Raw genomic sequence first — 25291 nt, forward strand, 5'->3', positions numbered from 1 at the left:
CACATCCCAGAGTAATTTGGGCAGATAATAAAAAATATATTTACAGCCTCCCCCTCCCCAGCTCTGAGGATCTGGGGTAAGGTGCGGATGTGTTGGACATCCTCACCTGGACTGGTGTTGATGTTGTCACAAACATTGGGACTGGCGGTTTGATGTGCTGAGCCCTCGATCATGGGACTTGACCTTATGAAGCTCGTTACTGCAAAGGAGAGTCTAAACTTGCATATAATTGTGCCCAAGAGTCTCCCTCTGAGTACCTCTTTGTTGCTCAGATGTGGCCCTCTCTCTCTCTAACTGAGCCATCTCAACAGGTGAACTCGCTGCCCTTCCCCCTACATGGGACCTGACTCCCAGGGTTGTAAATCTCCCTGGCAATGCAGAATATGACTCCCGGGGATGAATGTGGACCTGGCATCGTAGGACTGAGAGTATCTTCTTGACCAAAAGGGGGATGCAAAATGAGATGAAATAGTTTCAGTGGCTGAGAGATTTCAAATGGAGTCGAGAGGTCACTCTGGTGGACATTCTTATGCACTATATAAATAACACTTCTTAGGTTTTAATGTATTGGAATAGATAGAAGTAAATACCTGAAACTACCAAACTCCAACCCAGCAGTCTGGACTCCTGAAGACAATTATATAATAATGTAGATTACAAAGGGTGACAGTGTGATTGTGAAGACCTTGTGGATCACACCCCCTTTATCTAGTGTATGGATGAGTAGAAAAATGGGGATAAAAACTAAAGGACAAATGGAGTGGGATGGGGGGATGATTTGGGTGTTCTTTTTTCACTTTTATTTTTTATTCTTGTTCTGGTTCTTTCTGATGTAAGGAAAATATTCAGAGATAGATTGTGGTGATGAACGCATAACTATGTTATCATACTGTGGACAGTGGATTGTATACCATGGATGATTGTATGGTATGTGAATGTATTTCAATAAAACTGAATTTAATTAAAAACATTGATATCTGAATGTAATTTAAATATTAACTCCTTGTTGCCATTGAGAAGAGTAAATTAAATAATTCTGAACAATTGCTAAAAGCCCACTAGGTATCCACTTCTGTCCTACACATTTTGTGTCAGCCTGCTTGTTTGCTCACCCCATCCAACTGCTCTCCCAACACTGAAGGCACATGGGGAGGCAACAATAAAAAGGAACAACCTAATGCAGCAACTTGGATGGTTCTCAAGGGCATTGTTCTGAGTGAAAAAAAAAAAGTGATAAATAATCCATATGGAATCTGTCAAGATGTAGCACTCTTAGCCCATCATCCCTCTCAGCCTATGTTAAAAAAAAAAAAAAAAAAGATGAGAAATTAAGAGAACTGGTTTAGGGAAAAGCATTTTTTTGAAGAAGATTGTTAGCTGTAAGAAAAGGGGACAGTATGTCCCCTCAAAATAAGTGAGAACAGCATCAAACCCAAAGAATCTATAAGAAATCTACTAGAGCTAATAAGTAAACTCAGCTAAATGGTAGGAGTACAAGTTCAGTACACAAAAATCAGTGATGTTTCTTTATGCCATCAATGAGTCATCCAAAAAGGAAATCAAGAAATCAATTCCATTTACAATAGCAACTGAAAGAATAAAATATCTAGGGATAAATTTAACTAAAAGATAAAGACTTGTTTGTGGAAAACTACAAATCATTACTGAAAGAATTAAAGAAGACCTAAATAAATGGAAAGATTCCATGCTTATGAATCGGAAGACTTATTATCATTAATATGTCAATACTACTCAAATAAATTTATAGATTTAACACAATCCCAATGAAAATTCCAATATCCCTCTTTGCAGAAATGGAAAAGGTAAAATCATCAAATTCATTTGGAAGGGCAAGGGACTATGAATAGCCAAAACCATCTTGATAAAGAATAGATTTGGAGGACTCACACTTTCTTATTTCAAAATATTTACAAAGCTACAGTAATCAAAACTGTGGTACTGGCACAAAGACAAAATATAAATCAATGGAATAGAATAAAATGCACAGAAATAAGCTCACACATTTATGGCCAATCAATTTTTGGCAAGAGGGCCAAATCCACTAAATGGGGAAAGAATAATTTCTTCAACAACTGGTGTTGGTAAAACTGGATATCCATATGCAGAAGTATGAAACTGGACCCCATTCCTCATACTATGCACAAAAATTAATTCAAAATATATCAATGATCAAGTGTAAGAGTTAAAACTATAAAACTCATAAAACAGAGGTAGAAAGCCAGGAACTGCATGGACTGGACACCACAGAGCAATCTGACTTTGGGCATACTTCATACAACACTCATGAAAACGTGGAACTGCTGAGATCAGCGAAATCTGTAAGTTTTTGCGGCCAGGGGACCCGCGCCCCTCCCTGCCAGGCTCAGTCCTGTGGGAGGAGGGGCTGTCAGCTCCGGGAAGGAGAAGGGAGAACTGCAGTGGCAGCCCTTATCGGAAACTCATTCTACTGATCCAAACTCCAACCATAGATAGACTGAGACCAGACACCAGAGAATCTGAGAGCAGCCAGCCCAGCAGAGAGGAGACAGGCATAGAAAAAAAAACAACACGAAAAACTCCAAGATAAAAGCGGAGGATTTTTGGAGTTCTGGTGAACATAGAAAGGGGAAGGGCCCTGAGGCGCATATGCAAATCCGGAAGAAAAGCTGATCTCTCTGCCCTGTGGACCTTTCCTTAATGGCCCTGGTTGCTTTGTCTCCTAGCATTTCAATAACCCATTGGATCTCTGAGGAGGGCCCTTTTTTTTGTTTGTTTTTGTTTTTTTTTTTATCCTTTTTTCTTTTTCTAAAACAATTGCTCTAAGAAGCCCAATACAGAAAGCTTCAAAGACTTGCTATTTGGGCAGGTCAAGTCAAGAGCAGAACTAGGAGAGCTCTGAGACAAAACGCAATAATCCACTGGCTGAGAAAATTCACTAAACAGCACAACTTCCCAAGAAAAGGGGGGTGTCTGCTCACAGCCATCATCCTGGTGGACAGGAAACACTCCTGCCCATCGCCAGCCCCATAGCCCAGAACGGCCCCAGACAACCCAGTGTGACGGAAGTGCTTCAAATAACAGGCATACACCACAAAACTGGGCGTGGACATTAGCCTTCCCTGCAACCTCAGCTGATTGTCCCAGAGTTGGGAAGGTAGAGCAGTGTGAATTAACAAAGCCCCATTCAGCCATCATTTCAGCAGACTGGGAGCCTCCCTACACAGCCCAGCAGCCCAGAACTGCCCTGGGGGGACGGCACTCACCTGTGACATAGCACAGTCATCCCTCAACAGAGGACCCGGGGTGCACGGACTGGAAGAGGGGCCCACTTGCAAGTCTCTGGAGCCATACGCCAATACCAAGGACTTGTGGGTCAGTGGCAGAGACAAACTGTGGCAGGACTGAACTGAAGGATTAGACTATTGCACCAGCTTTAAAACTCTAGGATCACCAGGGAGATTTGATTGTTAGAGCCACCCCCCCCCCCTCCCTGACTGCCCAGAAACACGCCCCATATACAGGGCAGGCAACACCAACTACACACGCAAGCTTGGTACACCAATTGGACCCCACAAGACTCACTCCCCCACTCACCAAAAAGGCTAAGCAGGGAAGAACTGGCTTGTGGAGAACAGGTGGCTCGTGGACACCACCTGCTGGTTAGTTAGAGAAAGTGTACTCCACGAAGCTGTAGATCTGATAAATTAGAGATAAGGACTTCAATTGGTCTACAAATCCTAAAAGAACCCTATCAAGTTCAGCAAATGCCACGAGGCCAAAAACAACAGAAAATTATAAAGCATATGAAAAAACCAGACGATATGGATAACCCAAGCCCAAGCACCCAAATCAAAAGACCAGAAGAGACACAGCACCTAGAGCAGCTACTCAAAGAACTAAAGATGAACAATGAGACCATAGTACGGGAGATAAAGGAAATCAAGAAGACCCTAGAAGAGCATAAAGAAGACATTGCAAGACTAAATAAAAAAATGGATGATCTTATGGAAATTAAAGAAACTGTTGACCAAATTAAAAAGATTCTGGACACTCATAGTACAAGACTAGAGGAAGTTGAACAACGAATCAGTGACCTCGAAGATGACAGAATGGAAAATGAAAGCATAAAAGAAAGAATGGGGATCAAACATTGATTGTGGTGATGAACGCACAACTATATGATGATCCTGTGAACAAATGATTGTATAATTTGAATGATTGTATGTTATATGAATATATGTCAATAAAATTGCATTAAAAAAAAAAAAAAAGAAAGAAAGAATGGGGAAAAAAATTGAAAAAATCGAAATGGACCTCAGGGATATGATAGATAATATGAAACGTCCGAATATAAGACTCATTGGTGTCCCAGAAGGGGAAGAAAAGGGTAAAGGTCTAGGAAGAGTATTCAAAGAAATTGTTAGGGAGAACTTCCCAAATCTTCTAAACAACATAAATACACAAATCATAAATGCTCAGCGAACTCCAAATAGAATAAATCCAAATAAACCCACTCCGAGACATATACTGATCACACTGTCAAACACAGAAGAGAAGGAGCAAGTTCTGAAAGCAGCAAGAGAAAAGCAATTCACCACATACAAAGGAAACAGCATAAGACTAAGTAGTGACTACTCAGCAGCCACCATGGAGGCAAGAAGGCAGTGGCACGATGTATTTAAAATTCTGAGTGAGAAAAATTTCCAGCCAAGAATACTTTATCCAGCAAAGCTCTCCTTCAAATTTGAGGGAGAGCTTAAATTTTTCACAGACAAACAAATGCTGAGAGAATTTGCTAACAAGAGACCTGCCCTACTGGAGATACTCAAGGGAGCCCTACACACAGAGAAACAAAGAAAGGACAGAGAGACTTGGAGAAAGGTTCAGTACTAAAGAGATTCGGTATGGGTACGATAAAGGATATTAATAGACAGAGGGGAAAAATATGACAAACATAAACCAAAGATAAGATGGCTGATTCAAGAAATGCCTTCACGGTTATAACGCTGAATGTAAATGGATTAAACTCCCCAATTAAAAGATATAGATTCACAGAATGGATCAAAAAAAAAATGAACCATCAATGTTTTGCATACAAGAGACTCATCTTAGACACAGGGACACAAAGAAACTGAAAGTGAAAGGATGGAAAAAACTATTTAATGCAAGCTACAGCCAAAAGAAAGCAGGTGTAGCAATACTAATCTCAGATAAAATAGACTTCAAATGCAGGGATGTTTTGAGAGACAAAGAAGGCCACTACGTACTAATAAAAGGGGCAATTCAGCAAGAAGAAATAACAATCGTAAATGTCTATGCACCCAACCAAGGTGCCACAAAATACATGAGAGAAACACTGGCAAAACTAAAGGAAGCAATTGATGTTTCCACAATAATTGTGGGAGACTTCAACACATCACTCTCTCCTATAGATAGATCAACCAGACAGAAGACCAATAAGGAAATTGAAAACCTAAACAATCTGATAAATGAATTAGATTTAAGACATATACAGGACATTACATCCCAAATCACCAGGATACACATACTTTTCTAGTGCTCATGGAACTTTCTCCAGAACAGATCATATGCTGGGACATAAAACAAGCCTCAATAAATTTAAAAAGATTGAAATTATTCAAAGCACATTCTCTGACCACAATGGAATACAATTAGAAGTCAATAACCATCAGAGACTTAGAAAATTCACAAATACCTGGAGGTTAAACAACACACTCCTAAACAATCAGTGGGTTAAAGAAGAAATAGCAAGAGAAATTGCTAAATATATAGAGACGAATGAAAATGAGAACACAACATACCAAAACCTATGGGATGCAGCAAAAGCAGTGCTAAGGGGGAAATTTATAGCACTAAACGCATATATTAAAAAGGAAGAAAGAGCCAAAATCAAATAACTAATGGATCAACTGAAGAAGCTAGAAAATGAACAGCAAACCAATCCTAAACCAAGTACAAGAAAAGAAATAACAAGGATTAAAGCAGAAATAAATGACATAGAGAACAAAAAAACAATAGAGAGGATAAATATCACCAAAAGTTGGTTCTTTGAGAAGATCAACAAGATTGACAAGCCCCTAGCTACACTGACAAAATCAAAAAGAGAGAAGACCCATATAAACAAAATAATGAATGAAAAAGGTGACATAACTGCAGATCCTGAAGAAATTAAAAAAATTATAAGAGGATACTATGAACAACTGTATGGCAACAAACTGGATAATGTAGAGGAAATGGACAATTTCCTGGAAACACATGAACAACCTAGACTGACCAGAGAAGAAATAGAAGACCTCAACCAACCCATCACAAGCAAAGAGATCCAATCAGTCATCAAAAATCTTCCCACAAATAAATGCCCAGGGCCAGATGGCTTCACAGGGGAATTCTACCAAACTTTCCAGAAAGAACTGACACCAATCTTACTCAAACTCTTTCAAAACATTGAAGAAAATGGAACACTACCTAACTCATTTTATGAAGCTAACATCAACCTAATACCAAAACCAGGCAAAGATGTTACAAAAAAGGAAAACTACCGGCCAAGCTCCCTAATGAATATAGATGCAAAAATCCTCAACAAAATACTTGCAAATGGAATCCAAAGACACATTAAAAAAATCATACACCATGACCAAGTGGGGTTCATTCCAGGCATGCAAGGATGGTTCAACATAAGAAAATCAATCAATGTATTACAACACATTAACAAGTCAAAAGGGAAAAATCAATTGATCATCTCAATAGATGCTGAAAAAGCATTTGACAAAATCCAACATCCCTTTTTGATAAAAACACTTCAAAAGGTAGGAATTGAAGGAAACTTCCTCAACATGATAAAGAGCATATATGAAAAACCCACAGCCAGCATAGTACTCAATGGTGAGAGACTGAAAGCCTTCCCTCTAAGATCAGGAACAAGACAAGGATGCCCGCTATCACCACTGTTATTCAACATTGTGCTGGAAGTGCTAGCCAGGGCAATCCGGCAAGACAAAGAAATAAAAGGCATCCAAATTGGAAAAGAAGAAGTAAAACTGTCATTGTTTGCAGATGATATGATCTTATATCTAGAAAACCCTGAGAAATCGACGATACAGCTACTAGAGCTAATAAACAAATTTAGCAAAGTAGCGGGATACAAGGTTAATGCACATAAGTCAGTAATGTTTCTATATGCTAGAAATGAACAAACTGAAGAGACACTCAAGAAAAAGATACCATTTTCAATAGCAACTAAAAAAATCAAGTACCTAGGAATAAACTTAACCAAAGACGTAAAAGACCTACACAAAGAAAACTACATAACTCTACTAAAAGAAATAGAAGGGGACCTTAAAAGATGGAAAAATATTCCATGTTCATGGATAGGAAGACGAAATGTCATTAAGATGTCAATTCTACCCAAACTCATCTACAGATTCAATGCAATCCCAATCAAAATTCCAACAACCTACTTTGCAGACTTGGAAAAGCTAGTTATCAAATTTATTTGGAAAGGGAAGATGCCTCTAATTGCTAAAGACACTCTAAAAAAGAAAAACGAAGTGGGAGGACTTACACTCCCTGACTTTGAAGCTTATTATAAAGCCACAGTTGCCAAAACAGCATGGTACTGGCACAAAGATAGACATATAGATCAATGGAATCGAATTGAGTATTCGGAGACAGACCCTCAGATCTATGGCCGACTGATCTTTGACAAGGCCCCCAAAGTCACTGAACTGAGTCATAATGGTCTTTTCAACAAATGGGGCTGGGAGAGTTGGATATCCATATCCAAAAGAATGAAAGAGGACCCCTACCTCACCCCCTACACAAAAATTAACTCAAAATGGACCAAAGATCTCAATATAAAAGAAAGTACCATAAAACTCCTAGAAGATAATGTAGGAAAACATCTTCAAGACCTTGTATTAGGAGGCCACTTCCTAGACTTTACACCCAAAGCACAAGCAACAAAACAGAAAATAGATAAATGGGAACTCCTCAAGCTTAGAAGTTTCTGCACCTCAAAGGAATTTCTCAAAAAGGTAAAGAGGCAGCCAACTCAATGGGAAAAATTTTTTGGAAACCATGTATCTGACAAAAGACTGATACCTTGCATATATAAAGAAATCCTACAACTCAATGACAATAGTACAGTCGGCCCAATTATAAAATGGGCAAAAGATATGAAAAGACAGTTCTCTGAAGAGGAAATACAAATGGCCAAGAAACACATGAAAAAATGTTCAGCTTCACTAGCTATTAGAGAGATGCAAATTAAGACCACAATGAGATACCATCTAACACCGGTTAGAATGGCTGCCATTAAACAAACAGGAAACTACAAATGCTGGAGGGGATGTGGAGAAATTGGAACTCTTATTCACTGTTGGTGGGACTGTATAATGGTTCAGCCACTCTGGAAGTCAGTCTGGCAGTTTCTTAGAAAACTAGATATAGAGTTACCATTCAATCCAGCGATTGCACTTCTCGGTATATACCCGGAAGATCGGAAAGCAGTGACACGAACAGATATCTGCACGCCAATGTTCATAGCAGCATTATTCACAATTGCCAAAAGATGGAAACAACCCAAATGTCCTTCAACAGATGAGTAGATAAATAAAATGTGGTATATACACACGATGGAATACTACGCGGCAGTAAGAAGGAACGACCTTGTGAAACATATGACAACATGGATGAACCTTGAAGACATAATGCTAAGCGAAATAAGCCAGGCACAAAAAGAGAAACATTATATGCTACCACTAATGTGAACTTTGAAAAATGTAAAACAAATGGCTTATAATGTAGAATGTAGGGGAACTAGCAATAGAGAGCAATTAAGGAAGGGGGAACAATAATCCAAGAAGAACAGATAAGCTATTTAACGTTCTGGGGATGCCCAGGAATGACTATGGTCTGTTAAATTCTGATGGATATAGTAGGAGCAAGTTCACAGAAATGTTGCTATATTAGGTAACTTTCTTGGGGTAAAGTAGGAACATGTTGGAAGTTAAGCAGTTATCTTAGGTTAGTTGTCTTTTTCTTACTCCCTTGTTATGGTCTCTTTGAAATGTTCTTTTATTGTATGTTTGTTTTCTTTTTAACTTTTTTTTCATACAGTTGATTTAAAAAAGAAGGGAAAGTTAAAAAAAAAAAAAAAAACAAGGAAAAAAAAAAGATGCAGTGCCCCCTTGAGGAGCCTGTGGAGAATGCAGGGGTATTCACCTACCCCACCTCCATGGTTGCTAACATGACCACAGACATAGGGGACTGATGGTTTGATGGGTTGAGCCCTCTACCACAGGTTTTACCCTTGGGAAGACGGTTGCTGCAAAGGAGAGGCTGGGCCTCCCTATGGTTGTGCCTAAGAGTCTCCTCCCGAATGCCTCTTTGTTGCTCAGATGTGGCCCTCTCTCTCTAGCTAAGCCAACTTGAAAGGTGAAATCCACTGCCCTCCCCCCTACGTGGGGTCAGACACCCAGGGGAGTGAATCTCCCTGGCAACGTGGAATATGGCTCCCGGGGAGGAATGTAGACCTGGCATCGTGGGACGGGGAACATCTTCTTGACCAAAAGGGGTATGTGAAAGGAAATGAAATAAGCTTCAGTGGCAGAGAGATTCCAAAACGAGCCGAGAGATCACTCTGGTGGGCACTCTTACGCACACTTTAGACAACCCTTTTTAGGTTCTAAAGAATTGGGGTACCTGGTGGTGGATACCTGAAACTATCAAACTACAACCCAGAACCCATGAATCTTGAAGACAGTTGTATAAAAATGTAGCTTATGAGGGGTGACAATGGGATTGGGAAAGCCATAAGGACCACACTCCACTTTGTCTAGTTTATGGATGGATGAGTAGAAAAATAGGGAAGGAAACAGACAAAGGTACCCAGTGTTCTTTTTTACTTCAATTGTTCTTTTTCACTCTAATTATTATTCTTGTTATGTTTGTGTGTGTGCTAATGAAGGTGTCAGGGATTGATTTAGGTGATGAATGTACAACTATGTAATGGTACTGTAAACAATCGAAAGTACGATTTGTTTTGTATGACTGCGTGGTATGTGAATATATCTCAATAAAATGAAGATTTAAAAAAAATCAGTGAAATATAATAAGAAATTTGGTTACTTTAAAAAGTTGGGTTATATGTAATTTTTACTTTTTCTCATTGAAACTTTTATATGTTTTCCAAATTTTATTCAAGGAGCATATATTTGTATTGTAATCAGAAAATATTCAATAAACATTATTTTTACTGTTATCTCTAAAAAAAAAAAATTAGTATTGTTGATATTCTACCTTTGCATCATGCTCTTAAATGGCTTGGCATGGCACCATTACCAATGTTATCTGTATTTGAAATTTTGATATTTTGTTCACCATGGACTTTTTGCATTACTTTTAATTTTTAAAACCTTGCATTCAAATACTATTTCCTGAGTTTTTTGGTGCCCCTTAAATTTGGGGCACAAGGTAAATGCCTCACTATCCTTCCCTGCTTTAAAACCTGAAGCACACTTTTTCACTTTAATTATTATTCTGGTTATTTTTGTGCGTGTGGTAATGACGGTGTTGGGGATTGATTTTGGTGATGAATGTACAACTATGTAACACTACTGTGAACAATTGAATGTATGATTTGTTTTATATGACTGTGTGGTATGTGAATATATCTCAATAAAATGAATATTAAAAAAAAAAAAAAAAAAAAAAGAAGACCAGGAGGTAATTTTTAAAAATTTTCTTCAGGTCAATGATGAACAAATTAACATTTATATATTCAGCAGATATTAAAATGCTACTATGTGCTATACACATAGACCTAAGCATCTAAAATATATCAGTGAATAAGCAAAGATCTCTAAACTCACCAAGCTTAGATTATAACTGAGAGACAAAGAATGAATAATAATGGGAAGATGGGGGATGGAGGGGATGGGTTATTTTGGGTGTTCTTGTTTACTTTTATTTTTATTTATTTACTTATTTTTTTGGAGTAATGAAAATGTTCAAAAACTGACTGTGATTATGAATGCACAGCTATATGATGACACTGTAAGCAATTGATTGTACACTTTGGATAATTGTATGGTGTGTGACTATATCTCAATAAAATTGTAAGAAAAAAAAAACTCATAAAACATAAGGAAATGTCTTCAGGGCCTTGTATTAAGCAATGGATTCTTAGACTTGACAATAAAAGAAAAAGAAGATAATTGAGCTTTATCAAAATGAAAAAAAATTAGTGCATCAAAGGACATTATCAAGAAAGTGAAAAGACAACCTAAAGAATGGGAGAAAATATTTGGAAACCACATATCTGATAAGGCTTAAATATGCAGAATATATATAGAATTCCTAAAGTTCAGCAACAAAAAGACACAACCCAATTTAAAAATAGGCAAAGGACTTGAATAGATATTTCTCCAAAAAAAGATAAACAAATAGTAAATAAGCATATGAAAATATATTCAACATCATTAGCCATTAGGGAAATGCAAATCAAAACCAAAATGAGATACCACCTAATGTCACTAGAATGGCTATTTTTGTAAAAACAAACCTTAAAATAGCAAGCATGCAGATAAAGAGGAAGAGTATAAAATGTTGGTGAGAATGTAAAATGCTGGCAATCATGCAAAGAGGAAGATTATAAAATGTTGGTGAGAAGGTAAAATGGTTCAGATAGAACGGTTATAATTTTAAAAACAAACTTGAAAATAGCAAGTGCTGGCAATCATACAGAGATTGTTGGTGAGAATGTAAAATGGTTCAGACACTGTAGAAAATAGTTTGATGGTTCTTCAAAAAGTTAAACATAGAACCATATGACTTGGCTATCCCACATTTAGATATATACTCAAAAGATTTGAAATTAGAGACACAGATATCTGTACACCAATGTTCATAGCAGCACTATTTGTAATACATGAAAGTTGGGAGCAACCCAAATGTCCATTCATCAACAGATGAATGGATAAATAAAATGTGGTATACACATATAATTGAATATTATTTAGCCATAAAAAGTGATGAAGTTCTGATACATGCTTCAATATGGATGAACCTTGAAGACATGTTGAGTAAAATAATTTAGACACAAAGGGACATATATTGCATGATTCCACTTAATGAAATAACTACAATATGGAAATGCATAGAAACAGAGAGTAGAATACAGGTTACCAGGGGCAGGAGAGTGTGGACAAGGAATAGGGGCAGGGTTTCCATTTTGGGTATTGAGTAATTTTTGGTAATGGATGGTAGTGAGAACAGCACAACTATATGAATGTGAATAATCCCACTGAACTATATGTTTAGGTGGGAATGAGACATAAATCTCTATGTTGTATATATTTAAAAAGAGAGAGACTAATGAGAGAATGACAATTAATTACAATGCACAATCCTCGATTGGATCAAATAACAGAGGAGAAAATGCCCAAAAGTCATTATTGGGACACATGAAAAAATTAGAATATAAACTGTAAGCTTGATGTCAATGTTAAATTTCTTGAACTTGATATCTTTACTCAAGGTGTTTACATAAGTGAATATCCTTGCTGTTAGGATATATACATGGAAGTATTAAGTGTTCAGGGAACATGCTTACACAAATTACTGTCAAATGTTTAGAAATTACAGAAATAGATCAATGATGGACGGTGAGATCAGATAGATTAGATAGATTGATAGATATAGGTGGATAGGTAAGTAGGTAGGTAGGTAAACAGACAGAATAATATGGCAAAAGTGGCAAAATATTATAAGTTGGATCTGGATATCTGGGTGGAGGATGTTGGAGTTCTCTGTATGGGTTTTTAAAATTATTTTTGCAATTGTCCTATAAGTTTGGAATTTTTTCAAATAAAAAGTAAAGAAGAAAAAGGAGGAGGGGGAAGAGGAGGGGGAGGCAGCATTACCCTTTTTAAGAACTATAGGACAAAGGTACCAGTGGGGGTTGGGGACATTCAAAGATCCAAAAGAGTGTCTCCCATTACAGAAGGCATTAGACAGCTGAAAGAGAACTACAAACAGCAGCAGAAAGAAAGACATTTCCTCATCCTCTTATGTCCAATGTGACCTTGGAAAAGCAAAAAGCAGCAGAGTGGAATGTGAAGGAAGAAAAGGACCAGTGCAAACAGCAAAAAGTCACACTGCACCCCACCCCCTTCTCTACCATAGCTTTCTAAGATTGGGTCAGATATAAACTGTGAAAAAAAGAGAAGGCATGGAATTAGGTAAGGGATTGGGGATTTTGATTTACATTGAAAGGGGTATCTTAATACCCCAAAATGAGAACATTTTACTGAGAACTGAAAATGATCAAGAGTTGTGGAATTGCCAAAGATAGCAACAGAAATGAGAATGGAAGAGCCTATAGAGCATATTTGAAGGGCAATCATAATGAAAACAAGCTACTTCCTGATTGCCCCCTACCAAGCCAAATCCTTTCAATAATCTTAAGTGTCTGCAGCTTTTCCCCTGATAGTTGATATTATGCCAACTTGTGCTCTTCCTGAAACAATCCTTTGCTCATGCTAAAAAGCTCTTACTATGATATCCCACTTCACCTATTCTTAAGTATTTTGAAGAGACACAATATCTTTACTTAAAATATTGCTTATTTTAGAAACCTATTGGTTCCCTGCATCGTATGGTACATGATTGCATTCAAGTGTTTCTACATCACTAATCAGTCCATTGTTTTCTTTTTCACCAGATTTTCACAATCTGTACAACAATTGTTAGATAGTGGTAAATATAAATATTAGTAATTTCTCAGGGGATTGTATTTATAATAAACAAGGTCACAAAATGATGGTCATGAAGAAAGTGGGTGTCACTGGGAAGTCATCTGGATTATTACCAATTATTCCATTCAGAAAACTATCTCTTCTGAAATAGCCCCTCACACTGACTAGCCCTGAGGCACAGGTATTGGCCAAACTCCATTAGATCAGTTACCCAAGAAGAGCTGGATTGGTGTTTTCTTCTTAACTAACCTACACTGATTAAAGTCTCCCAAAGATGATTCACTGTTAGAACAACTTTGTTTGAGTCATGGAAAACCTGGACCTTTCTCAAATTCTGTCTCAAAATGAACAAAGGAGGAAATGTTCATCAGCAGATTTAACCACGATAAATATTACTTACTGAATCAAAGTTCTTTGAATATCTGTAGCTTCTACCAGCCTCCACAGAGAGACCCACTCACATCCAAAAGGTATTAGCATGTTCAATACTTTACTTAACCTGTAAAAACCTAATGCACAAAATAATCATGATAAAGCAGTAAAAGATATCAACCATCTATGCATTGTAAAATTTATTTAAAATAGATTTTTTCCTGTCTTATTTATTAAAACAGATCTATCCTTTAAGAACTAAAGATGTTGAAATTCTTGAACCCACATCTTTGAGATATAGGATTTCAAGCCAACAAGAGAAATGGGAGATGCCTGCTATGTGCATTCACTTCAAGCAACGTATTTTGAAAACCAAAAACACAAGACCTGCTGGTCAGAATGTGAAGAGCTTGGAAGTTGTCACTCTCATCCTCACAATAAAACAACAATAAAAATTTGGAATACTGGAAATTAACAACTCAGAGCCATCAGGGAAGTGAGATCACAGGGAAAACCACTGCCTCCCTGTTAGAAACAAGCATTATACAAAAAAATGCTCACCCGGTTCTGAAGGAGAAAAGAATTTATTTACAATCTTGCAAGAAAGGGCACACAGCCAAAAACGTGGTAGGCTGGCGCGCCAGAGGAAGAGAATGGCAAGCTTTTAATCTCTTGCTCTTAATGCGCAAGTCCCTCCCATTTCCCCATTGGCTGGGTACTAAGAGGTTACAGCCTATCCAAGAGAACTAACTAGCCCATCTTTGAGATTTTAATTTGTACAGCCTATCCGAGAGAGCCAACTAGCTCATTATTGACATTTTGAATGGATCAGCCTATCTGAGAGAGTTCATTCAGTTTAAATTTTCTGCTGGGAGTTCCCACCTCTGATTTTACCTCATATCTCTTTACATTCCAGTAACCATGGTTACTTTTCCAAATAAGGAGCTGGCACAGATTGTCTCTTTCTTCCCTTTACCACAGGGCTTGTTTAAGCTGGTTCTGCCTCCATTTTCCCTATTCCATGCTGTCTCTATGTGAAAGCTAAACTTATCCCTTTCTTACACCCCCAAACTGGAGAGAGGGGCAGATAGAAAAATCACAGCTTACTTGGAGCAGAAATCACAACTGGACCAAGTATCTAGTAGGAATACTTAAAGGGTAATTGACAAATATCCAGAGACTGAGCATGGGCTAGCCTGAGAAATAAAAACTCCTGGAGGCTCAGCCTTTGGTGGTCCCACACTTTTCTGAGTTTTACCTCCAGGATTTGCACCAGATTGGAGAAAAATCCTCTGAGCTTCTGGCAAGGGGAAAGGAAAAGTAACCATTTTGAAATATTCTCAGAGCACTCTGTTCTCCTTAACAAATGGCTATCCCCTAGGAAAATTATTTTATCAGAGCCTAACCAACCTGGGTTTTCCCAGAACATAACTGATTGGGGAAAGGAAATACCCAACTCCAGTCCTCTCTAGGCTTCCTGCCTCACCAAATGGGAGAAAAAATAAAAGCCCAAGAATCACTTGTGAAGGTCACAGTCCAGGGACACAGGCTCACTAATAGAGACTTGATCAGAGGATTATAAAATGCTCCCCCACCCACATCTTACCACTATATAGATAGGGCTCCCGTATCATAATAGAGGATTAGAGCTGAACAGAAATGAAAGACTAAGACCCTATTTAAGAAACCCAAAGACAACAGAGGAGACCAAAATGCCAGAGGAAATTTTAGTGTCTAATATCTGTAGCTACAGCAAACAGTAAGTACAGCCTGAATCCTACTTAGAAAACATAAAACTTCACACTAAAGGCCTATTTACCTCAGTTTCCTTTATTTGATGTCATAACCAACTTTCAAGAAAAATTACCAGGCATGCTAAAAGACCAAAAGACTGTGGTCTGAAGAGACAGGGTGTGCATCAAGATTTAGAAGAGATTTAGGAATTATTATATCAGAAATTTAAAATAACTATGATTAATTTGCTAAGGGGTGTAATGGAAAGAGTGGGCAACATGCAAGAAGAGATGGATAATGTAACAAGATCAGTGGAAACTCAGAAAAATCAAAAGCAAATGCCAGAAATAAAAAGCCCTATATCAGAAATAAAGAATACCTTTGATGGGCTCATCAGTAGCAGAAAGAGGGAAAAATATGGCAAACATAAACCAAAGGATAAGATGGCTGATTCAAGAAATGCCTTCACGGTTTTAACGTTGAATGTAAATGGATTAAACTCCCCAATTAAAAGATATAGATTCGCAGAATGGATCAAAAAAAATGAACCATCAATATGTTGCATACAAGAGACTCATCTTAGACACAGGGACACAAAGAAACTGAAAGTGAAAGGATGGAAAAAAATATTTCATGCAAGCTACAGCCAAAAGAAAGCAGGTGTAGCAATATTAATCTCAGATAAAATAGACTTCAAATGCAGGGATGTTTTGAGAGACAAAGAAGGCCACTACGTACTAATAAAAGGGGCAATTCAGCAAGAAGAAATAACAATGGTAAATGTCTATGCACCCAATCAAGATGCCACAAAATACATGAGAGAAACACTGGCAAAACTAAAGGAAGCAATTGATGTTTCCACAATAATTGTGGGAGACTTCAACACATCACTCTCTCCTATAGATAGATCAACGAGACAGAAGACCAATAAGGAAATTGAAAACCTAAACAATCTGATAAATGAATTAGATTTAACAGACATCTACAGAACATTACATCCCAAATCACCAGGATACACATACTTTTCTAGTGCTCACGGAACTTTCTCCAGAATAGATCATATGCTGGGACATAAAACAAGCCTCAATAAATTTAAAAAGATTGAAATTATTCAAAGCACATTCTCTGACCACAATGGAATACAATTAGAAGTCAATAACCATCAGAGACTTAGAAAATTCACAAATACCTGGAGGTTAAACAACACACTCCTAAACAATCAGTGGGTTAAAGAAGAAATAGCAAGAGAAATTGCTAAATATATAGAGACGAATGAAAATGAGAACACAACATACCAAAACCTATGGGATGCAGCAAAAGCAGTGTTAAGGGGGAAATTTACAGCACTAAACGCATATATTAAAAAGGAAGAAAGAGCCAAAATCAAAGAACTAATGGATCAACTGAAGAAGCTAGAAAATGAACAGCAAACCAATCCTAAACCAAGTACAAGAAAAGAAATAACAAGGATTAAAGCAGAAATAAATGACATAGAGAACAAAAAAACAATAGAGAGGATAAATATCACCAAAAGTTGGTTCTTTGAGAAGATCAACAAGATTGACAAGCCCCTAGCTAGACTGACAAAATCAAAAAGAGAGAAGACCCATATAAACAAAATAATGAATGAAAAAGGTGACATAACTGCAGATCCTGAAGAAATTAAAAAAATTATAAGAGGATACTATGAACAACTGTATGGCAACAAACTGGATAATGTAGAAGAAATGGACAATTTCCTGGAAACATATGAACAACCTAGACTGACCAGAGAAGAAATAGAAGACCTCAACCAACCCATCACAAGCAAAGAGATCCAATCAGTCATCAAAAATCTTCCCACAAATAAATGCCCAGGGCCAGATGGCTTCACAGGGGAATTCTACCAAACTTTCCAGAAAGAACTGACACCAATCTTACTCAAACTCTTTCAAAACATTGAAGAAAATGGAACACTACCTAACTCATTTTATGAAGCTAACATCAATCTAATACCAAAACCAGGCAAAGATGTTACAAAAAAGGAAAACTACCGGCCAAGCTCCCTAATGAATATAGATGCAAAAATCCTCAACAAAATATTTGCAAATCGAATCCAAAGACACATTAAAAAAATCATACACCATGACCAAGTGGGGTTCATTCCAGGCATGCAAGGATGGTTCAACATAAGAAAAACAATCAATGTATTACAACACATTAAAAACTCGAAAGGGAAAAATCAATTGATCATCTCAATAGATGCTGAAAAAGCATTTGACAAAATCCAACATCCCTTTTTGATAAAAACACTTCAAAAGGTAGGAATTGAAGGAAACTTCCTCAACATGATAAAGAGCATATACGAAAAACCCACAGCCAGCATAGTACTCAATGGTGAGAGACTGAAAGCCTTCCCTCTAAGATCAGGAACAAGACAAGGATGCCCGCTGTCACCACTGTTATTCAACATTGTGCTGGAAGTGCTAGCCAGGGCAATCCGGCAAGACAAAGAAATAAAAGGCATCCAAATTGGAAAAGAAGAAGTAAAACTGTCATTGTTTGCAGATGATATGATCTTATATCTAGAAAACCCTGAGAATTCGACGATACAGCTACTAGAGATAATAAACAAATTTAGCAAAGTAGCGGGATACAAGGTTAATGCACATAAGTCAGTAATGTTTCTATATGCTAGAAATGAACAAACTGAAGAGACACTCAAGAAAAAGATACCATTTTCAATAGCAACTTAAAAAATCAAGTACCTAGGAATCAACTTAACCAAAGATGTAAAAGACCTCTACAAAGAAAACTACATAACTCTACTAAAAGAAATAGAAGGGGACCTTAAAAGATGGAAAAATATTCCATGTTCATGGATAGGAAGGCTAAATGTCATTAAGATGTCAATTCTACCCAAACTCATCTACAGATTCAATGCAATCCCAATCAAAATTCCAACAACCTACTTTGCAGACTTGGAAAAGCTAGTTATCAAATTTATTTGGAAAGGGAAGATGCCTCGAATTGCTAAAGACACTCTAAAAAAGAAAAACGAAGTGGGAGGACTTACACTCCCTGACTTTGAAGCTTATTATAAAGCCACAGTTGCCAAAACAGCATGGTACTGGCACAAAGATAGACATATAGATCAATGGAATCGAATTGAGAATTCAGAGATAGACCCTCAGATCTATGGCCGACTGATCTTTGATAAGGCCCCCAAAGTCACCGAACTGAGCCATAATGGTCTTTTCAACAAATGGGGCTGGGAGAGTTGGATATCCATATCCAAAAGAATGAAAGAGGACCCCTACCTCACCCCCTACACAAAAATTAACTCAAAATGGACCAAAGATCTCAATATAAAAGAAAGTACCATAAAACTCCTAGAAGATAATGTAGGAAAACATCTTCAAGACCTTGTATTAGGAGGCCACTTCCTAGACTTTACACCTAAAGCACAAGCAACAAAACAGAAAATAGATAAATGGGAACTCCTCAAGCTTAGAAGTTTCTGCACCTCAAAGGAATTTCTCAAAAAGGTAAAGAGGCAGCCAACTCAATGGGAAAGAATTTTTGGAAACCATGTATCTGACAAAAGGCTGATATCTTGCATATACAAAGAAATCCTACAACTCAATGACAATAGTAGACAGCCCAATTATAAAATGGGCAAAAGATATGAAAAGACAGTTCTCTGAAGAGGAAATACAAATGGCCAAGAAACACATGAAAAAATGTTCAGCTTCACTAGCTATTAGAGAGATGCAAATTAAGACCACAATGAGATACCATCTAACACCGGTTAGAATGGCTGCCATTAAACAAACAGGAAACTACAAATGCTGGAGGGGATGTGGAGGAATTGGAACTCTTATTCATTGTTGGTGGGACTGTATAATGGTTCAGCCACTCTGGAAGTCAGTCTGGCAGTTCCTTAGAAAACTAGATATAGAGCTACCATTCGATCCAGCGATTGCACTTCTCGGTATATACCCGGAAGATTGGAAAGCAGTGACACGAACAGATATCTGCACGCCAATGTTCATAGCAGCATTATTCACAATTGCCAAGAGATGGAAACAACCCAAATGTCCTTCAACAGATGAGTGGATAAATAAAATGTGGTATATACACACGATGGAATACTACGTGGCAGTAAGAAGGAACGATCTGGTGAAACATATGACAACATGGATGAACCTTGAAGACATAATGCTAAGCGAAATAAGCCAGGCACAAAAAGAGAAATATATGCTACCACTAATGTGAACTTTGAAAAATGTAAAACAAATGGTTTATAATGTAGAATGTAGGGGAACTAGCAGTAGAGAGCAATTAAGGAAGGGGGAACAATAATCCAAGAAGAACAGATAAGCTATTTAACGTTCTGGGGATGCCCAGAAATGACTATGGTCTGTTAATTTCTGATGGATGTAGTAGGAACAAGTTCACTGAAATGTTGCTATTTAGGTAACTTTCTTGGGGTAAAGTAGGAACATGTTGGAAGTTAAGCAGTTATCTTAGGTTAGTTGTCTTTTTCTTACTCCCTTGTTCTGGTCTCTTTGAAATGTTCTTTTATTGTATGTTTGTTTTCTTTTTAACTTTTTTTTTCATACAGTTGATTTAAAAAAGAAGGGAAAGTTAAAAAAAAAAAAAGAAAAGAAAAAAGACAAACAAGAAAAAAAAAAAGAGATGTAGTGCCCCCTTGAGGAGCCTGTGGAGAATGCAGGGGTATTCGCCTACCCCACCTCCATGGTTGCTAACATGACCACAGACATAGGGGACTGGTGGTTTGATGGGTTGAGCCCTCTACCATAAGTTTTACCCTTGGGAAGACGGTTGCTGCAAAGGAGAGGCTAGGCCTCCCTATATTTGTGCCTAAGAGTCTCCTCCTGAATGCCTCTTTGTTGCTCAGATGTGGCCCTCTCTCTCTGGCTAAGCCAACTTGAAAGGTGAAATCACTGCCCTCCCCCCTACGTGGGACCAGACACCCAGGGGAGTGAATCTCCCTGGCAACGTGGAATATGACTCCCGGAGAGGAATGTAGACCCGGCATCGTGGGATGGAGAACATCTTCTTGACCAAAAGGGGGATGTGAAAGGAAATGAAATAAGCTTCAGTGGCAGAGAGATTCCAAAACGAGCCGAGAGATCACTCTGGTGGGCACTCTTACGCACACTTTAGACAACCTTTTTTAGGTTCTAAAGAATTGGGGTAGCTGGTGGTGGATACCTGAAACTATTAAACTACAACCCAGAACCCATGAATCTCAAAGACAGTTGTATAAAAATGTAGCTTATGAGGGGTGACAATGGGATTGGGAATGCCATAAGGACCAAACTCCACTTTGTCTAGTTTATGGATGGATGTGTAGAAAAGTAGGGGAAGGAAACAAACAGACAAAGGTACCCAGTGTTCTTTTTTACTTCAATTGCTCTTTTTCACTCTAATTATTATTCTTGTTATTTTTGTGTGTGTGCTAATGAAGGTGTCAGGGATTGATTTAGGTGATGAATGTACAACTATGTAATGGTACTGTAAACAATCGAAAGTACAATTTGTTTTGTATGACTGCGTGGATGTGAATATATCTCAATAAAATGATGATTAAAAAAAAATTCAGTAAAAAAAAAAAAAAAAAAAAGAAAAAAAAAAAAGCAGGAAAGGAGAGGACATCACCATGCCAATGAAGACAGAGATATGTCAAGGAACCCGAGGGACGGACAGCAGTCCGCCGCAGAACTCAGAATGCTACAGACTTTAGCATCGCCTTGCTCGTGACTTGATTTTGATCTTCTAGTCTCAAAACTGTGACTCAATAAATTCCTGTAGTTTCAGTCCAAAAAAAAAAAAAAAAAAGTGAAGGACAGGAGGGAGCTAAGATGGCAGCATAGAGAGGAGTGGAATTTAGTTAGTGTCCTGGAAAAACTAATAAACAACCAGGAACAACTACTAAGTAATTTGGAGTAACTGCTGGGGGACAACTGTGACTATCTACACATTGTACAACAACCTGGATTGGGAGGAATGCCTGAGATTGCAGCATAAAATCTGCAAGTAAAAATAAACCAGAAACAAAAAGACAAACATTATAATGCCTCACTAATATCGACGAACTATAATGTGCAAAATTTGAGAATTGAATCTGAGAGCATAGGTTATTTGGGAAGGCTTACTGTAATGGTTCCTAGACTGTAAGCTCTTATAGCAGTTACAACTATGTTATGTATCATATGTTACATCTATATACATATATATATATATATGGCTATTTCAGGTATTTCTTTCTAGCTAGTCCAATACACCAAAAACCAAAAAGGGATATCTATATAATGCATAAGAATAACCTCCAGAATGACCTCTTGATTCTATTTGAAATCTCTCAGCCACTGAAACTTTCTTTTGTTTCATTGCTCTTCCCTTTTTTGGTTCAGAAGGCTTTCTCAATCACATGACCCCAGGGCCAAGCTTATCCCCATGAGTCATGTCCCACATCAGCATGGCAACATAAGGCATCTACTGAAAACCATTCCCCAGAGATTCAGCAAAAAAACAACAAATCTCACTTGGTCAGAATTCTGGAGGAAGGTAGAGACTGGAGAAGGACCTGACAAATGCTGTATCAAAGAAAGAGAAAAATATCATGGAGGAAACTTCCATCCTGGACCAGCTGGTCCTTTTTCCTTCCCCTCACTTGGTCCCATGCAGCTTGGTAATTGACCAGAGTCAGCAGTCAGGATCCATCTTGCCTCCCACCAGGGAGACAGACTATAAAATCTCTTACAGCAGGAGACAGATCCACCTATATCTAGACACAGAGACCCAAGTCCACAAGGGCCCACAGCAGGACTCAAGCCACTGGGGAATGTGGAATACAAAAGGGTACCAAGGAGGAGCTTCCAAAATGAAGGATTAGGGATGTATTGGCCCAATCTACTTCTTTGCCCAAAACAGCAGGTAGCCATGCAGAAACTGTCTGAATCAACTGTTTTGGAGACCCAGAAGACAGGACAGTTGAAGGCCAAGATCAATGAGGGATGAAAGGAATGAGAATATGTGGGTAGAGACTGTAACTCTGGCCACAGCTCCTGGCATCAATCCACCACCATTGAGGAAAGCAGCAGGAGGAGGCTCAATCCTTGCCTGGGGGTTGGGTGCTGACTGGGGCAACTGTGAGAGTTCCTGCCCCAGGTACAGAGGGGTACAGCCAAACACTGAGCCATATATTGGCTGGCAGAGTGAGAGCACAGGAAACCCACAGTTTCAGCCCTGCCTGGTCAGTGCCGGGCTCCTTGAGTTAAACACCTCCTGAGGACAAATAAGAAACAGAAGATCACCATCTGCTTGGCAGGCCATAAAGTGCTGGAGTGAAAAAACAGGGCTCTTCAGAGACTCTCCAGACACATGCCCAAGCCCATTGGGGCTGGTCTACAACCCCCACACAGGTACCAGTCCTGTTTTTGCTGGGAAATATGGATGATCCGACTGTCAAAGCAGTGGCCTAATACAAACCCAGGCAACAACTAAGTCCTAGAAAAGAGAGAAAAAACAACCTTCAGAATAGATCCATAAAGATAATCAGATGATCAGCCAGCAGCAAAAAAATAACATGGCATACTAAAACACAGGAAGATATGGTCCAGTTAAAGGAACAAATTAAAAGTCAGAGGATTCACATAATTCGGAAAAACTAATTAAAGACAGTGAAAGAGCTCTTCTAAATTAATTCAGAGATGAAAGAAAATATGAACAAAGAGATCAAGGATATTAAAGAGACATTAGGAGAGCATAAAGAAGAATTTGAAAGAATACTTTTAAAAACAGACAATGGAAATGAAAGACATTGTAGATGAAATTAAAATAAACTAGGGACACACAACAGATTTGAAGAAGCAGAAGATAGGATCAGTGAGGTAGAAGACAAAGCAACCAAATTCAAATAGACAAAAGAACAAATGAGGAAAAAATGCAAAAATTCACCAGAGTCTCAGGGAAAAGACTGACAACACAAAGCATGCAAACATATTTATCATGAGTGTTCCAGAAGAAGAAAACGGAAAAGGGCTGGGAAGAATATTCAAGGAAATAATGGCTGAAAATGTCCCAATATTTAAAAAAGTCATAAATATGCAAATCCAAGAAGCTCAACATACTCCAAACAGAATAAATCCAAATAGATTTATTCCAAGACACATACTAATCACACTGTCAAATGCCAAAGAGAAGGAGAAAATTCTGAGAGCTGCAAGAGGAAAGTGATTCACCACATAGAAAGGAAGCCAAATAAGACTAAGTGCTGATTTCTTATCAGATACCATAAAGATGACAAGACAGTAGTATGATATATTTAAGATACTGAAAGAGAAAAATTACCAGGCAATAGTCTATCCAGCAAAACTGTTCCTCAAAAATGAGGGGGAGTTTAAAACATACACAGACAAACAGAAGCTGACAGAGTTGGTTAATGAGACCTGCCCTACAAGAACTACTAAAGGGAGTTCTGCCAGCTGAAAAGTAAAGAAAGGAAAGAGAAAGGAGTGGATGAGGGTACAAAAATGAAGAGTATTAGTAAGAGTAAATAAAAGGGTAAAAAGAGAGAAATATAAATCTGACAAATAAAAACCAAGGGATAAATTGTTGAAGTACTGTATTTACAGTAGTAATATTGAATATTAATGGATTAAACTCCCCAATCAAAAGACACAGATTGAAGAAATGGATAAAAATATATGTTCCATCCAAATGCTGTTTACAAGAGACTCATTTTAGACCTAAAGATACAAATAGGTTGAAAGTGAAAGAATGGAAAAAGATATTACACACAAGCAGCAACCAAAAAAAAGCTGGAATAGCTATACTAATATTAGACATAATAGACTTACATGCAAAAATGTTATAGGAGACAAAGAAGGACACTATACATTAATAAAAGGGGCAATTCACCAAGAAGAAATAACAATCATAAATATTTATGCACCTAATCAATGTGCATAGTTTATATCACTGATATAAACTAATGATAATAAGCAAATTCATAACATTAGAATCTAGATTACAGGTTACCACGGGATAGACTGGATTTAGAGAATGGGCAGTTGATGTCCACTTTGTACAAAATTTCTATTTAGGTTGTTTGCAATTGTTTGGAATGGATGGTGGTGATGGTAGTACAATTATTGTGCATGTAATTAACAGCACTAAATTATATAGGTGAATGTGGTGAAAAGGGGAAACTTTAGGTCATATATGTTATATATCACTAGACTAAAAATTAAAAGATAAAACATAGAACTGTACAGCACAGTAAACCCTATTATAGATGATGGTGTGTGCCAGTTTGGATATATCATGTCCCCCCAAAAGCCATATTCTTTAGTGTAAACCTGTGGGGGCAGGCTGATTAGTCTGTTGATTAGGGT

The 25291-nt window shown here is 37.8% G+C and overlaps 1 protein-coding gene across 1 annotated transcript in view; it reads left to right on the top strand.

Annotated features, from left to right (window-relative positions):
• EYS (eyes shut homolog) overlaps positions 1–25291 on the top strand; it is a 1792869-nt gene that overhangs the window by 1761184 nt on the left and 6394 nt on the right.

Source organism: Choloepus didactylus, chromosome 7 (assembly GCF_015220235.1).
Source record: "Choloepus didactylus isolate mChoDid1 chromosome 7, mChoDid1.pri, whole genome shotgun sequence".
Classification (NCBI taxonomy): Eukaryota; Metazoa; Chordata; class Mammalia; order Pilosa; family Megalonychidae; genus Choloepus; species Choloepus didactylus.